Source organism: Hydra viridissima, unplaced genomic scaffold (genome assembly GCF_058129835.1).
Source record: "Hydra viridissima isolate aposymbiotic clone 2 unplaced genomic scaffold, HvirCarnegie_v1 scaffold_9, whole genome shotgun sequence".
Lineage (NCBI taxonomy): Eukaryota > Metazoa > Cnidaria > Hydrozoa > Anthoathecata > Hydridae > Hydra > Hydra viridissima.
The window spans coordinates 8,529,411-8,543,215 of NW_028324308.1; positions in this window are offsets into that span (position 1 = coordinate 8,529,411).

A 13,805-nucleotide genomic window follows, 5' to 3' on the forward strand; every position below is an offset into this window, starting at 1 on the left:
AAGGTAAAAGCTTCCGGATTGGCCGACTTGAGCATCACCAGAGTTGAGCGTGACAACGAGTCTTCTACCAGCTGCGACAGTAGGCATAGAATCTGCTTCTCCGAAATTTCTGTAAAAAGAAATGGTGGTGGTGGAACCGATGGAGGATGTGGATTGATACAACAGCCCAGTCGATTTGTTGTTGAATGAAGTCACATTTGTTCCGTTCCATGATGACAAATAAAAATCTTCCAATCCTGAGGAGGAGAAGAAGCATGTGCTGTCACCGTCATATCCTGGAAAATACGTGTAATTGTTGGTGTTGTATGGAGTCCAAGGAGTGAGAACGGTTCCATTACCTGGAGGTAAATTCCCATCGTACATTCGGACTCTAGATTCCCACCAGTTTCCAGAGGCGCCAATGATGTGCATCCTGATGTATTTCAACGACACACCATTTCCTTTTCCGTTGGTGTTCATCAAAACGTATTCGCTGCCGTAAGTGGTACTCAAATATCGAAACGTTCTGCAGTACAGCTTGTAAAGAGGGATGGTTGCAGGAATGGAAGCAAGAGTGGAAATGAACGGTTGAATCCAATACGTGATGGCAGTAGCATTTCTGTTGACGAGTTGAATGGAGACGTCGTTTCTGAAAGGCATGTCTAATGTGAAATATCCTCCCAAGGAAGTGGTGTTAAACATGTTACATCCCTGCAAAGAATTAGCGTAAAAAGCTCCTCCCAATGGTGAAAAAAGCAAATCAGTGGCAAGTCCTGTTTGATCCACTCCAATTGCTTCCGTTGTTTCTGCATAATTCCCTACATTGATTTCTCCGTCAGTAAAGATTCGAATAAAAACGTTTCCAGGAATATTCGTACCAGAGGAGCTGTATAAAGCCAACCACAATCTTCTCAGCACTCCGGATTTTCCAGAAAACGCAAACACAGGAGAAGTGGTTAGTGCCGCAACCGTCTGAGACTTAAACCCTAAACTGGTAAAACTGGATCCTGGAACGACACTGGTCAAACTCGATTTTTGCAACAACAAGTCTACATAATTCTTTGTTGATCCATCCTGTGAGTTGGTTGGATCAGTCACGTTGATCAATTTGTGTGAATTCAAATCCAAATCTGCTACACCTACAGTTGTTCCACCTGAAGCATGTGTGTCCACATAATTTTTGGTAGCTGAATCCGAAGCTGATGTAGGTTCAGCTAAATTAGTCAATTTGTGCGACGTCATGTTAATGTCGGTGTATGAAATAGTGTTGTAAGAGACTTTGGTGTCTACATACCCTTTTGTCGCTGCGTCTTTTAAAGCGGTGGGGTCGGAAACGTTGATCAACTTGTGTGAGTTCATGTCGATGATCCCTGTGATCGTGCTGGATCCATCTGTTTTAACACATAGACTCGAACTCACATCGACATAATTTTTAGTGGCGGCGTCATGAAGATTAGTTGGTTCGTTCAAATTGATGGCTTTGTGAAAATTTAAATCCAAATCTGCAGTTCCCACTACAGTTCCAGTACCACCTGTCACGTGATTGTCTACGTAATTTTTCGTAGCGGCATCGTGTGCGTTGGTGGGTTCACCCAGGTTGATGATTTTATGAGAGTTGTAATCCAAATCTGCAGTGATGGTGCTCGATCCGTCCGTTTTAATATAAACGTTGCTGGCTGAGTCTGATGCAACACTATCAAAATAAACACTGATTTCGCTTCTGTTGAATTTGTCAATCATTTTTTAATGGGGTAAAAATTTTTTTAGATCTTTTAGATCTGTTGAAAATTCTTCGAATTTTTTAAATGAGTAAAACTTTTAAAAAATCACCAAAGGGTGTTGACAACGTCTTGAAAGCTGTCTCCCTCTTCGCATTTTTTCAAGACGTAAAGACACAAGTGTCCACAATAAGACGTGTTTCCAAATTGTACCCTTTCACTGTTGTAAAAGACAGGACTTTTCAAATAGTCAACGAGCTCGACGAGAGGTGGTTGAGCGTAAGAGTCAAAGCTGAATTTTTTATCACCGTCTTTGAACCAACACACCCAATGAAACCCATCTGTGCTCGAATCCCCTGTGTTAACAATTCCACATTCTTTTTTTCTTGGCTTTTTTGGCAACGCGTCTCTGACAAAAACTCCTCTAAAGTTTTTTATTTTTAGTTTTTTTGCTGCTTCCATCAACTGAATAGTGGATAAAGCCTCGTTTGGTAAAACAATTCCCTCCACATTTATTTTTTTGTTTCTCATTTTTTTATTTTGTTATTTTTTTAAATCTTTCATTTTTGTTACTCGTCTTTATCACTTACCTTTTTGTATCCGCGATTATTCCTCTGCACTCTTCGATCAACCTTTTTGACTTACCTGAAATTTCTTTGTTTTCCTCGATTATCCCTCTGCACTCTGCGATCAACCTTTTTGCCTCTGTCTTTGGTTCTGGTTCTTCCTCTACACCGTGTTCTTCCTCTGTCTCTGTCGATTTTTTTAATTTGTAGTGACCATAAGCCAACGTGTGTATTCCATCTTCCAAAATGACTCTTTTGTCGTCGTTAGAGCTGAGTGCGACTTTGTTGATTTCTTCGGTGTAGACATCGTGATGATGAGATCGTAAGACGTTCATTTTTCTGAGCTGTTCTTCTTTAGTCATTAAGCATTCTTTATAATCTTGATGAGTGATGTGCTTTTCAACAACACATTTCTGAATTCCTTTGCATTTTTTGTGTTCTTCTTTTTCATTAAAGACCTCATAAGAGTAGAGCTTAGGACGAAGCCCAACAAACTCTTTAATTTGCTTACCACCTGTTTCATCCTTAAACTTACCGATGACCTTTTTATTTTTAAACCCAACGTCAAATCCAAAGTTTTGAACGGCAGGATGATCTTTAGGAAAGTCGCTCGTGTCAAACTTGCTTTCAACGTCATCAGCAATGTCTTTGTAAAAGTCTTCCGTTTCTATTTCATAAAAGAGCGAATCAGTATCAGTCATGAGTAATTTCAGCTTATCCCCGTATTTAGGTTTCATGTAGTCGTAGTGATGTTCATACATGAGAGTTTTGCTGATGTCTAGGATGCTCATTCCCAAGAAAACAGGTTTGTCGTAAAAAACAAATGCCTTTTCCATGTGAACCGCGATTAAGTTTTCATCAAAAATGGTGTTTCGTTTATATTTAATTTTTTTAGATAATTTTATAGCTTCTTTTCTCGTGGTAATGAGTCTAACATCAACGCGTTTTAGAATATTCTCCATGGTTTTCCCAAAGACAGAGTTGTTCATGAGTTTGAAAAATTCTTTATCAGATTCGTTTGTAGCTTCTTTTCTCTTATCGGTGTTGAGATCAATGTACTTTTTCATGAAAGGTTCTTCTTCAAAGGTGATACCTCGATGAATTTTTGTAGTGATCAACCCCATTCGTTCATAGAGTTTTAGGTTTTCATGGTGAATGACATATTTTTCTTTGTTGTTTAAATTGGGAACTAACTTTTCCACTTTTCCAACAAGCATTCTTTCAGGAGCTAAAGGGTAATCATTGTGTAAATCGTGAAGACTTTCAGGATAATCTAAATCAACTTCGAGAATGCAAGGCATGGATTTCCAATTTAAAAGTTCATCCTCAGTCATCCATCTAAATCCTCTAACTGGAAGAGGTTTGCTCATAGCATATCCATAAAGATTATTGGCGTCTAAATATTGAAGGAATTTCGAAGGTTCTGAAGGTTTATAATCATCACTCATGTATTTGTTGTTAGCAGTTCCATGTCGATTGGAGATCATGCAGATTCCACCGCGTATTCCTTTTCGAATCATGTTGAGCATATCAATATCGGTTATAAGCTCTATTACAACTTCAGTTTTCTTTAGCATAGCATCCCAAGCCAAACCAGGGGAGGTGTAATACCAAGCAGGATCAAGACTGAAATGTTTCATACAAGTGTCTCTAAAAGTTTCAAAGACATCTGCCAGTATCAACACATCCGACACGTTGTACAAATCGTGATAATCTCTGAACGTTTTGCATTGAAACGTATTCCAAACCTTTTGCGCATGCGCGTATTCTTCGTCGCTTATCCCCTCGTGTCTAAGTTTTGAGAAAAACGCTTCTTTTGGTGGTAATTGCGTTTCTTGAAATTTATCGAATCCGTCCACCCAATCGTAAGGGTACACGCCTTTTTTACAAAGCAAATTAAATTTTTCACCTTCAAAATGTAATGCAAGGCTTTTAAACTGCTCTGGCTTTAAATTTTTAGACAAAGTATCCAAACTGGAGGAAAGGAATTTAAAGCTGTCGATGAACCTCAATTCAATTTTTTTGTTTTTTGGTTTTCCATCTTTTCCAATGTACTCTCCAACTTTGATTTTTTTCGAGAAGCTGATATATTTTTCTTCATTGTTGGGTATACAAGTGATCTTTCCACCTAATTTTTTGATAAACAAATGAGTGTCGTAACTAGACAAATTTTGAAAAACGACCGGGATGAATTTTGGAACTTGAAATTTTTTATTGCAATCATCGTGAGCCGCTCCTCGATATTTTCCAGTAAAATGACAGTGATCGCGTACTTTGTCGTCTTTGAGATTTTTATTGCAAATGTGGCAAACTGTTGCGGATTTGAAATTATTTTCGTCCTCTTTTGTCAAAACCATCTTTTTTTTCTCGATTTTTCCGAAAATTTCTTTTATTTCTTTTTCCAAACTTTCGACAAAAAATTGAGCCACGTCTTGGTTCTCGTTTGACGATTCGGAAATGGATGGTTCAGCATCATAAACGGTTTCATCAAAACATTTGATGTAATAGGAAAAGGAACTTGGAATGTGTCTTTGAAACTTTTTTGTGTAAGACTGGTTTGAGTTGGGAGCGCACGAGCCTATCGGCTTGATAAAGCTTTCAAAGTCAGCATATACGATAAATGGAACCCTCATTGACTTTCCGATGCCTTTAAACTGAAGAGTTGCACCCTTTTTAGGAAGTTCAATTCTCATTGGCGCGTTTTTATAACAATCTTCTCGATGTTTTTGAAGCTTTTCTTCTTGATCATAACATTGAAGACACCTTCTGCAAAAATGTTGTTTTCTTTTACCTTTTGATGCTGAGGAGCCGGCAAATCGACTGAAACTATTAATGAGACAGTAATGTTCTGTGTCTTCGTTTTTAATATACAGCAAATCAACATTATGCTTTCGATCGAGAAAGTCAGATACTTTCAAAGGGTTGGGTTTTTTATTTTCATACTCAAAAACGTTGATGCTAATAGTTGGATTATTTTTTTCAAACTTGACAATATTATGGTAATTCACAGGAAACTCCATTCCTTCCCAATTCAACTCTTTTGACTTTTCAATCAAGTCTTCATCAATTCTTTCGTTGTTTTTATTTTTCAGATTCAACGCTCTGGTAACTGACCATTTAAAGCATTGATTGTCGTTGTTTTTCATGTTGATGATTGCCTTTTTATCTTTTAGATCGTCAGTCAGCTCAATGTAGGATCCACCGCTGAGAGGTGTGTAATCGATAAAGTTTATATCCATTCTTAAAATCTTAGATAGGATGCTATTAGAACCTAAAGCATTGTATTTGACACTACTTTCCAAGACTTTTTCTTCCATCTCACCCATGAGTTCTCTTACATCTGTAGCTGCTCGAATAATTTCCGAGCTGGATGAAAAGCTTGCTTCCCGAGTCACTTCTTCACCAGTCATGATGCTTACAGATTTCATTTCGCACGTTAAAATAATTCTTACTTTTGTATTCCTTTCTCCTTCCATGGTTTGAATGGCAGACTCTCTTACCAAATTAAAAAAGGATGCAATGTCTTGATATTGAGAAGAAGGCTCGTAAGAATATAACCTAACAGTACTACCCAACGCGTGTTCAGTCAACTTGAATTTTATTTTATAAGGCTTTGGCAAGGGTTGTTTATACACTGTTTTTAATACAAGTGATTTGATAGACTGTATCTTTTTATCGATTTGTTCTGCTGATTCGTTTACCTTCTCCTTGACTACTTCAGGAACGTAGGGTTCTATCCAATCTTTAACATCATCAAACTTAGTTTTAACATACGACGCCACACTTTTTGCAGCTGCCTTCAGACTTGAAAAAAATGAAGGTCTCGGTGGAATGACTGGTTTTGGTGTTATGGCAGGTGTTAAATCTAAAACCGGTTCATCAAGGATGTGTTTTTGCAAATGAATTGGTTTTGGAGCAATAGGAGGTTTTACCACAGGTCTTGGTGGAATGATTGCTGGTTTCGGAGCAATAGGAGGTTTTATCACTGCAGAAGGAACAATCCTTACTTTTGTTGGCTTTATTGAAACTTTTGCCGGTTTTATTGAAACTTTTACAGCTGGTCTAACAAACCTCACCACGGTAGCATTAACAGGCAAAGGTCTTGCCTCAGTCGTTCGTCTACGAAGAGAAGCAGGAGCAGAGACAACTCTAGGAGGTTGCAAAGCCATTATAAGTTCCCCCTTTCTCATTTTAGAATACCCTCTTATTTTTTGCCTTTTAGCAATTTCTTTTAATTCTTTCAACGTTTTATTTTCCATTTTTATTATAGCAAGAAATTTATTTAACCCAAAATCATTTTTCTAATATTTTTATTTCTTTTCAATTCTCTGAAAAAAGAATTGAAAAAATTTTTTACATTTCTCACGGACTTTTTCTTTCAAGCTTTTCCGAATTTAAAATTTCAATCTTTATTCCATCTTCCACTTTTCCATTTCGACGTTCTAAATATCTCCATCCATGTCCTGTCTTTTTCATTGCTTTGTAAAGGGATTTGTATTCAACCACTTCCCCGGTTTCCATATTGGTTGTTTTCACAGACACAGGTTTATTTCGAATTGAAGCAAGCCTCTCATATTTTGGATCGATCGGTTTTTTTTCCGTTTTCTCATTTTTCATTTTTATTTCTTTTTTTGGTCGACCCACTGACCTGTGTTCTTTTACACCTTTCAAAAGCGAATCTTTACTTATTAGATTATTATCAATCGCAATCATCATCAAAGGCAACAATTTGTTTGAGGTTAATGTGATTCCATTTTCCATAAGCAAATTTTTCAGATAATTTTTTGTATATCTCATGTTTTATTTTTAAAAAGAAAAAAATTTATTTAAATCATTTTTGTTAAGAATCTCATGACGAACTTTCAAACCTAATAAACAACGTTCATGTTGGTTCCGTCGGAATCGAATTTGATCAATCTGTCTGAAATGATCACTGCAAAAATAACGGTGTTTTCTGGTACTGCTGTTCGAAATTTGAGGTTGACCACCAATTCTGCCGTTTCAGAAACAACTCTTTCTTTTTGCTTGCTAATGTCTACAAAAAACAACGGAAACAAATTTTTATATTCAAGCAGAGACAAACCAGATTGACAAACAAGTTCGTTTGTACCATAATATTTATCGTCAAAAGAGAACGCATCAGAATGAGCCATGGTAATTTTCTTTTCTCCAAAATTCAAATCGTAATTGTAATTTGGATATTTTATTCCATTGACGGTTACGAAAAAATTGCTGACATCACAATGGTTGAAAATGGCTGGATTTATAATTTGACTGGAATTCTTGTTTGTCTGAAGTCCAAGCACGATATATCTCGGAACGCTTTTGTCTGTGATTCTTCCTAGGGTCCAAGTGAATTCTGTTAGACCAGCAGGAATGACCTGTCTTTCGACTCTGTTTGACTTATAAGCTACTCGGACGGAAATTTTACTCGCCATTAATTTCAAGAATTCGGATTTCTTCGAAACATCCAACTCAATTCTAGGCATAAAAAGTCTGAATTTTTTAAGGTCGATCATTCCTGCAGCAACAGTCTCGGCTCTGTAAATGGCGTCGTCGTATTCTTTTTTTGAAAAGGTAATTTTGTGTCTGAATCCATAGACAACTTTGTCGTAAGTTTCGCAAAAACCAAAAATGTGTTTTAATGGTATCTTGAACGAAAATGCACCAATGGATGTCGTGTCTGCAAACAAGTGGTCTCGCCTTACAACAAACCCTGAATTTCCGGTGGCGTTTGAAGTGTCTTTATACCACATTTGCTTCAAACCATCTGCAAGCTGAAAACCAAAAGGGTATTTCAACAATCCAACCATGGTTGTTCCTTGGCCTGGATACATAACCCTTTCCACTTGTTGTCCTCCTAAATCATAGGTGACATCGCTGAACAAATACATGATGGCGTTGTTTATCAGAGCAATGTTGTCTGCTGCTGTGTATGCAGTCCCATCCGCTTTTTTGAGAACCCCTTCAACGAGGATGTAAGCCTCAGACGGAACTGTTTGCACAGATTGACAATCAATTTCAAAAATGATCTCTGCTGAAGAATTTAAATCGAGGTTTGTTGGGTGGTACTCGAAAAAATCAACTTTTTCAATTCCAGTGTCATACTCTGGCATTTCATCAACTCTTAATCTATCGGTGTTTATCATTTTTAAAATGAGAAAAAAAAAATTTATGTCATTTTTGATTTGTTAAAATAATCAAGCAATCAAAAGCCCGCTCCCCATTTTAACGAGATCTTGGATTCTAGCCGCATTCTTTTTCGTCATTTTCTTTTTCACTTGAATGGAAGAACCAAACATTTTTTTATGCAGCTCTTCCATTGGATTAATATACGGATCAGTCTTTGCCGCTTCGTTTACAATCGTGGTGAGTATTTGGTTTGGATTCACTGTTCCTGTCTTGGCGTAAACTTTTTCAAGCGCTTTTTTTCCTTTGTCGATGGCAACGTCTTTAGCAGTGGATATAGCTGAAGAGGCTAATTCTTTTCCAGCTGATTTGGCGGCTGTGATTGCTTCTCTTCCAATTTCGCTTGCTGCTGCTTTTCTCAATAAATGAAGAGACGATCGTGAAGCGTTTGAAGCTGCCATTCTCCTCAAAAAATTTTTAATCGCGTCCATGATTCCTCCACCTCCAACGACGTTCTTTTTAAAATATCTTCTGTTGTTCACAATGAGCATTTTTTTAAAATGAGAAAATATTTTTTTAGATCCGTTTGCGGATCAATGGAATTTCACTTGTGAAATTTTTAAATCCTTTGGATTCATGGAAATTCTTCGAATTTTTAGATCTGTTTTCACGACTCGATGTATTTTTGAATCGCTCTGTATTCTTCTTTATTAATTATATTCTGTCTCAACAGCTCATCGCAAATGGAAACAGCCACATTTCTCGACTCTTTATTTCCAGCATGTCCTGCAGCAATACTCAATTGAAGTTTTTCCACCAACGCATTAGGATCGCTCGGAAGGATAATCAAACCATGACCTTTTTTTTCTTTAAGTTTGTTTTCAATAGGTATGATGAATTTATTGTATTTCTCAACCTCTGTTGCTTTAGGCTTGTTGCGTCTCGCATCCGACTTTACGGCCTCACTCTCTACTAAAATTTTCGAGTAATTAAATTCATCTTCTGCTGTCACGTTTTTTGAAACGTTTGGATTGGTCATCAACTCCCAAAGACCTTTGGTTCCTTCATACCTTTCGCCTCCAACAATCATATCGTTTCCTTCAAACATCACCCCCATTTTTCCAATCGTATATTGACCATCGCTTTTGCTCAATTCAAACTTGTTCTTAAAGCTTCTTTTAAATTCAGCTCTTGCGTCCAGATCAAACAAACTTTTTATGAACTGATCATCCTCAGGAAAAATAGACGACTCTAAAGGCGCTTCTTGCTTGATGCTCTCCTCCTCGTTTTTAACCTCGTTTTTAACCTCGGATTTTATCTTTTTGAACGTCTTCTCATTGCTCTCAATCAGAGGCTTAAAAAACTTGCTCAAATCAGTCTGATAATTTGCATCTGAAATGTTGGTGTTGAGACTCTCATTGTAAAGCTTTTCTCTATTAGCTCTATATTCTCTCAAAATCTCATCTCGCTTTTCAGGATCTTGTATTCTAAAAAAAGACATTTTTAGAATACGGAGAAAAAAACTTAAAACAAAAACTCGATTGCGTTTACGATTTCTTTTTGGATTCTTTAATTTTTTCTTAGATCCTTTGGATTCATGGAAAATCATGATGATTTTTTAAACAGGTTGTTGAATGCTTTTATAGCGTCTTCTCTTCCTTTTTGGATCAACGACTCTTTAGTCAATTCGTCAATGACGCTTTTTGTCTTGGTTCGGATTTCTTCAGTCATAGTTTTGAATTTTTGAAGCTCGCTGAGAATGAGTTCGTACTCGGAATCACTCACAAATCCATCCATGAGAGATTTTGAAATGTGGTCGCTAATCGTATTCAATTTTGACTCGGAAAGAACTTTCAATTTTTCGTGCTTTTCAGCCTTTAGCATCATTTTTTTGTTCTGACGATTTCCGAAAATGGATAAAGCTCCCAATCCAACAGCAACCCCTTCACACGCAATCGAAACTGGGGTGGCAACGACGGTTGACAAAAGTGCAATCCCTGCAACCCCTAAACCAATGCATACCGTTTGCAATCCGTCGTCGGTGAAACGAATTATTTTTGCCGCTCGATGGTATTTTTTACTCAAAGCCATTCGTTTCACTTTTTCATCCTCTATTTCTTTTTGGATCTCACTTATTTTTTGAAGTCGATATAAATGCCCTCCATCTGATGGTGCCGTTGGAAGAACTGGATAAATTTTTTCAGTGTTTTTGTTTATCTCCATCTTTTTAACAAAGACACATTTTTTTTAATTCGAATCGATGTAGTTTATTTTACAAAGCTTTTCACCTTTTTTAACGGTGACTTCCTGGTTGTTATAATTGTGTATGGTTATAAATATTTCATCCACAGACTCGGAAAAAATAGCATCGTTTTTGAAATAATTCAATTGGTTGCTTATTTTATCCATCAAAGTGACGACAGCAATTCCTTTGTCTAATTGTAAACCTACAGACAACGATATCTGCTTGTGAGATACAGGAGGAAATTTAATGTCTTGTTGAGCAAAAATCTCGTACTGTCTGTTGGTGTTGAAATAGGTGGGATAATCCAACTTTTTCTTTGTTACAATAATGTTTTTCATATTTTTTTGTTCCAACTCTTTGATTCTATCCTCTAAATGACTCAGATGGAAATTAAAATGGTGAATCTCTACTGAGGCGCTGTTTTTAAACAACTTGTGTGGGGCATGCATTTTTTAATATGAAAATAAAATGTTTTAAGTCGTTTTATTTTCAGTTTTTTGTGCTTTTTACATTTCCTCGTCAGAATCCATTTCTCCCAAATCCAAGTTTTCACACATCATGATGCTATGAGGTAAAGATGCATTTTTTACGATGATGGCTTCGGACAGTTTAACTTGAATAGACACAATCGAAGGACCGATATACACCCCATCAATTCTAAGTCCTCCAATAGCATAACATCTTTGGTTGATAAAATCATGTCCAGAAGATAAGACCAAATTTTTATTATTACGTTCTCCTTTGACTCCATTTTTTATATCAAGAGCTGTTTTCTTTCTATGAAATGTAGAAGTAATGAATATTTCGTCTTCATTTTTAGATCCTTTAGTTATATACATTTTAGCATAAAACACTGGCGCTGCATCAGCATGGTTAGCTTTATATTTTAAAATACTCAATTCGTCTGAATTAATTTGCTTTCTTCTTCCTCCCTTTTTAAGTTTGGATGACAATTTATCTACTTCACCTCTAATAAACAAAGTAATCTTTTCCATTGTGCTAATAAACTTTTCTTCTTCTTCAGTTTTACCCTTTTTAGCATCAAAGCAAACAAAGGACATGGAATATCCAGTCAATTTTTGTGTTACCGGATCTTTATTTTCACACACACCATACGAAAATAATGTAGGTGTTCGTAATACAAGAGGACCATCTCCAGTTGGATAAGAATATTTTACTGGCACTTTTTGATAGACTACTGGTTTTGTTGCTGCGTAAATTTCTCCAACTGATAATTTGCTCTCATCAAAATTTTCCATTGTAATAAAATTCATTTCTTTTCTATATACAAGATTTTTATTTAACTCAAAAATTTTTTTTCTTGCCATACAAAACGACGCGTCTATTTTTGCAAACTTAACAATTCATTATTATCTACCCATGAGTTGAACGAGTCTGGATATCCCAACCATTTGACTAAAGATCTGTTCTTTTGCTTTCGAATGACTTTTTCAATTCTAAATATGTCTTGATTGGTCTTTTGCATTTCTTGTTCATAAAATGTACCTTTAATTTCTTCACCGTTAGCATCAGCGATTTTATACGTGGGTGGATTCGTATGCTGAACATTTAACACGGTAAAAACCTCTTCAGTCCATCTCGGTGTATACCCCTTTTCAAAATGAGACTTCTTTTTTACGATCCTCACTTGATCACCCATCAAGAATTTTGGTCCTGCTCTTTCTGTTTGCGTATTTCCATTTAGGTTCATCCAAACCCTATATTTATTCTTTTTATCGCTAGCTTCCACTGGAGTCATTTTGATAGAAGAGTGTTTGGTGTGGTTGTAATTTTTCACCATTTCATCTAATACGTCAATGTATTTATGAGTGTTGTTGGCTGAAAAATATTTAAACATTCTCTCTTTCATCGTTCTGTTCCATCGTTCAACAACAGAACTTTTTTCCTCGTTTTCAGTGGAATACAATTGCACTCCCAACGCTTGTACATGCTTGTTATAAAACTCTTTACCTTTGTCCACCCACATCTTTGTACACCTTCTCTCCTCAAATATTTTGCTTAGAGCGTTAGCTACATCAACTCCAGTTTTACTCTTTAACGGAACAATCCATCCATACTTTGAAAACACGTCGATCACCATGAGCAAATATTTTACCCTGTTGTTGAATTTTGAAAACGATTGCATGTCAACCAAATCTGCAGCCCATATTTCATCCATGTCGTTCACAAACACTTTTCTTCTTTTAAAATGATGAATGACTGGTTTATGAAGCTCGTTTGCAAGTTGATCCGTCCATTTCAGGTTCTCCGGTGGTTTTTTTTTGCAGATACACCTAATCCGAATTTAGCTTTGGCTTTGATGATGGGAGTGATCAGTTTTCTTTCGTTTATTTCTCTCTGAGTGGGATTTTGTATAGAGTTCATTTCTTCAAGCATCATTTGATCTGCTAAATTTCTGCTTTGAACGTCGTTTAAATATTTATAAGCTAAATCATGATGGTATGCTGCATTGTCCACTCGATCTACCGGTTTGCTCCACTCTTGATACATGTCTGTGGATGTAAGTCTTTTGTCCAAGTTTGTGCCAGGTCCTGCAAAATTCATTCCTGGAATGTGCATTTCTCCTGGAAATTTTGCCCATGGAAGCTTTATTTTTTTTGAAAAATTGTTAATCGTTTCCACCAAGTCTCCTCCTTTTGCCGTATGCGAAGATGATCCTTTGAGCGTATGCGAAGAAACAAACTTACATTTGGTTGTTCCGCAAACGTTGCAAGACCCTTTAACCATATGCCGGTTGTTTTTTGTGATTTCGTTTCTCAAATGATTCGTTTCTGTTTTCCTTTTACATTTAACACAGTACATTTTATTTAAAAAAAAATATTTTTAAACTAAAAATGGAAGTGTCTGATTTGTCATGGAATATTGGAAAAATCAAAAGAAACAACAACAAGCTTTTACCGAGAAGCATTCGAGGAATCATCGTTGGAAAATCCGGATGTGGAAAAACAACGTTGCTTCTCAATTTATTGCTCAGACCTGGATGGTTGGATTATAACCATTTGCAAGTTTTTGGAAAATCTCTTTTCCAACCCGAGTACAAAATACTAAAAAGTTCGTTCGAAAAAAAATTACCAAAAAAAATAATTCTCGACTTGTTCAAGGTACAAACCGAAATTGAAAAATTGAAACTAGATCCTGAATGTGTTA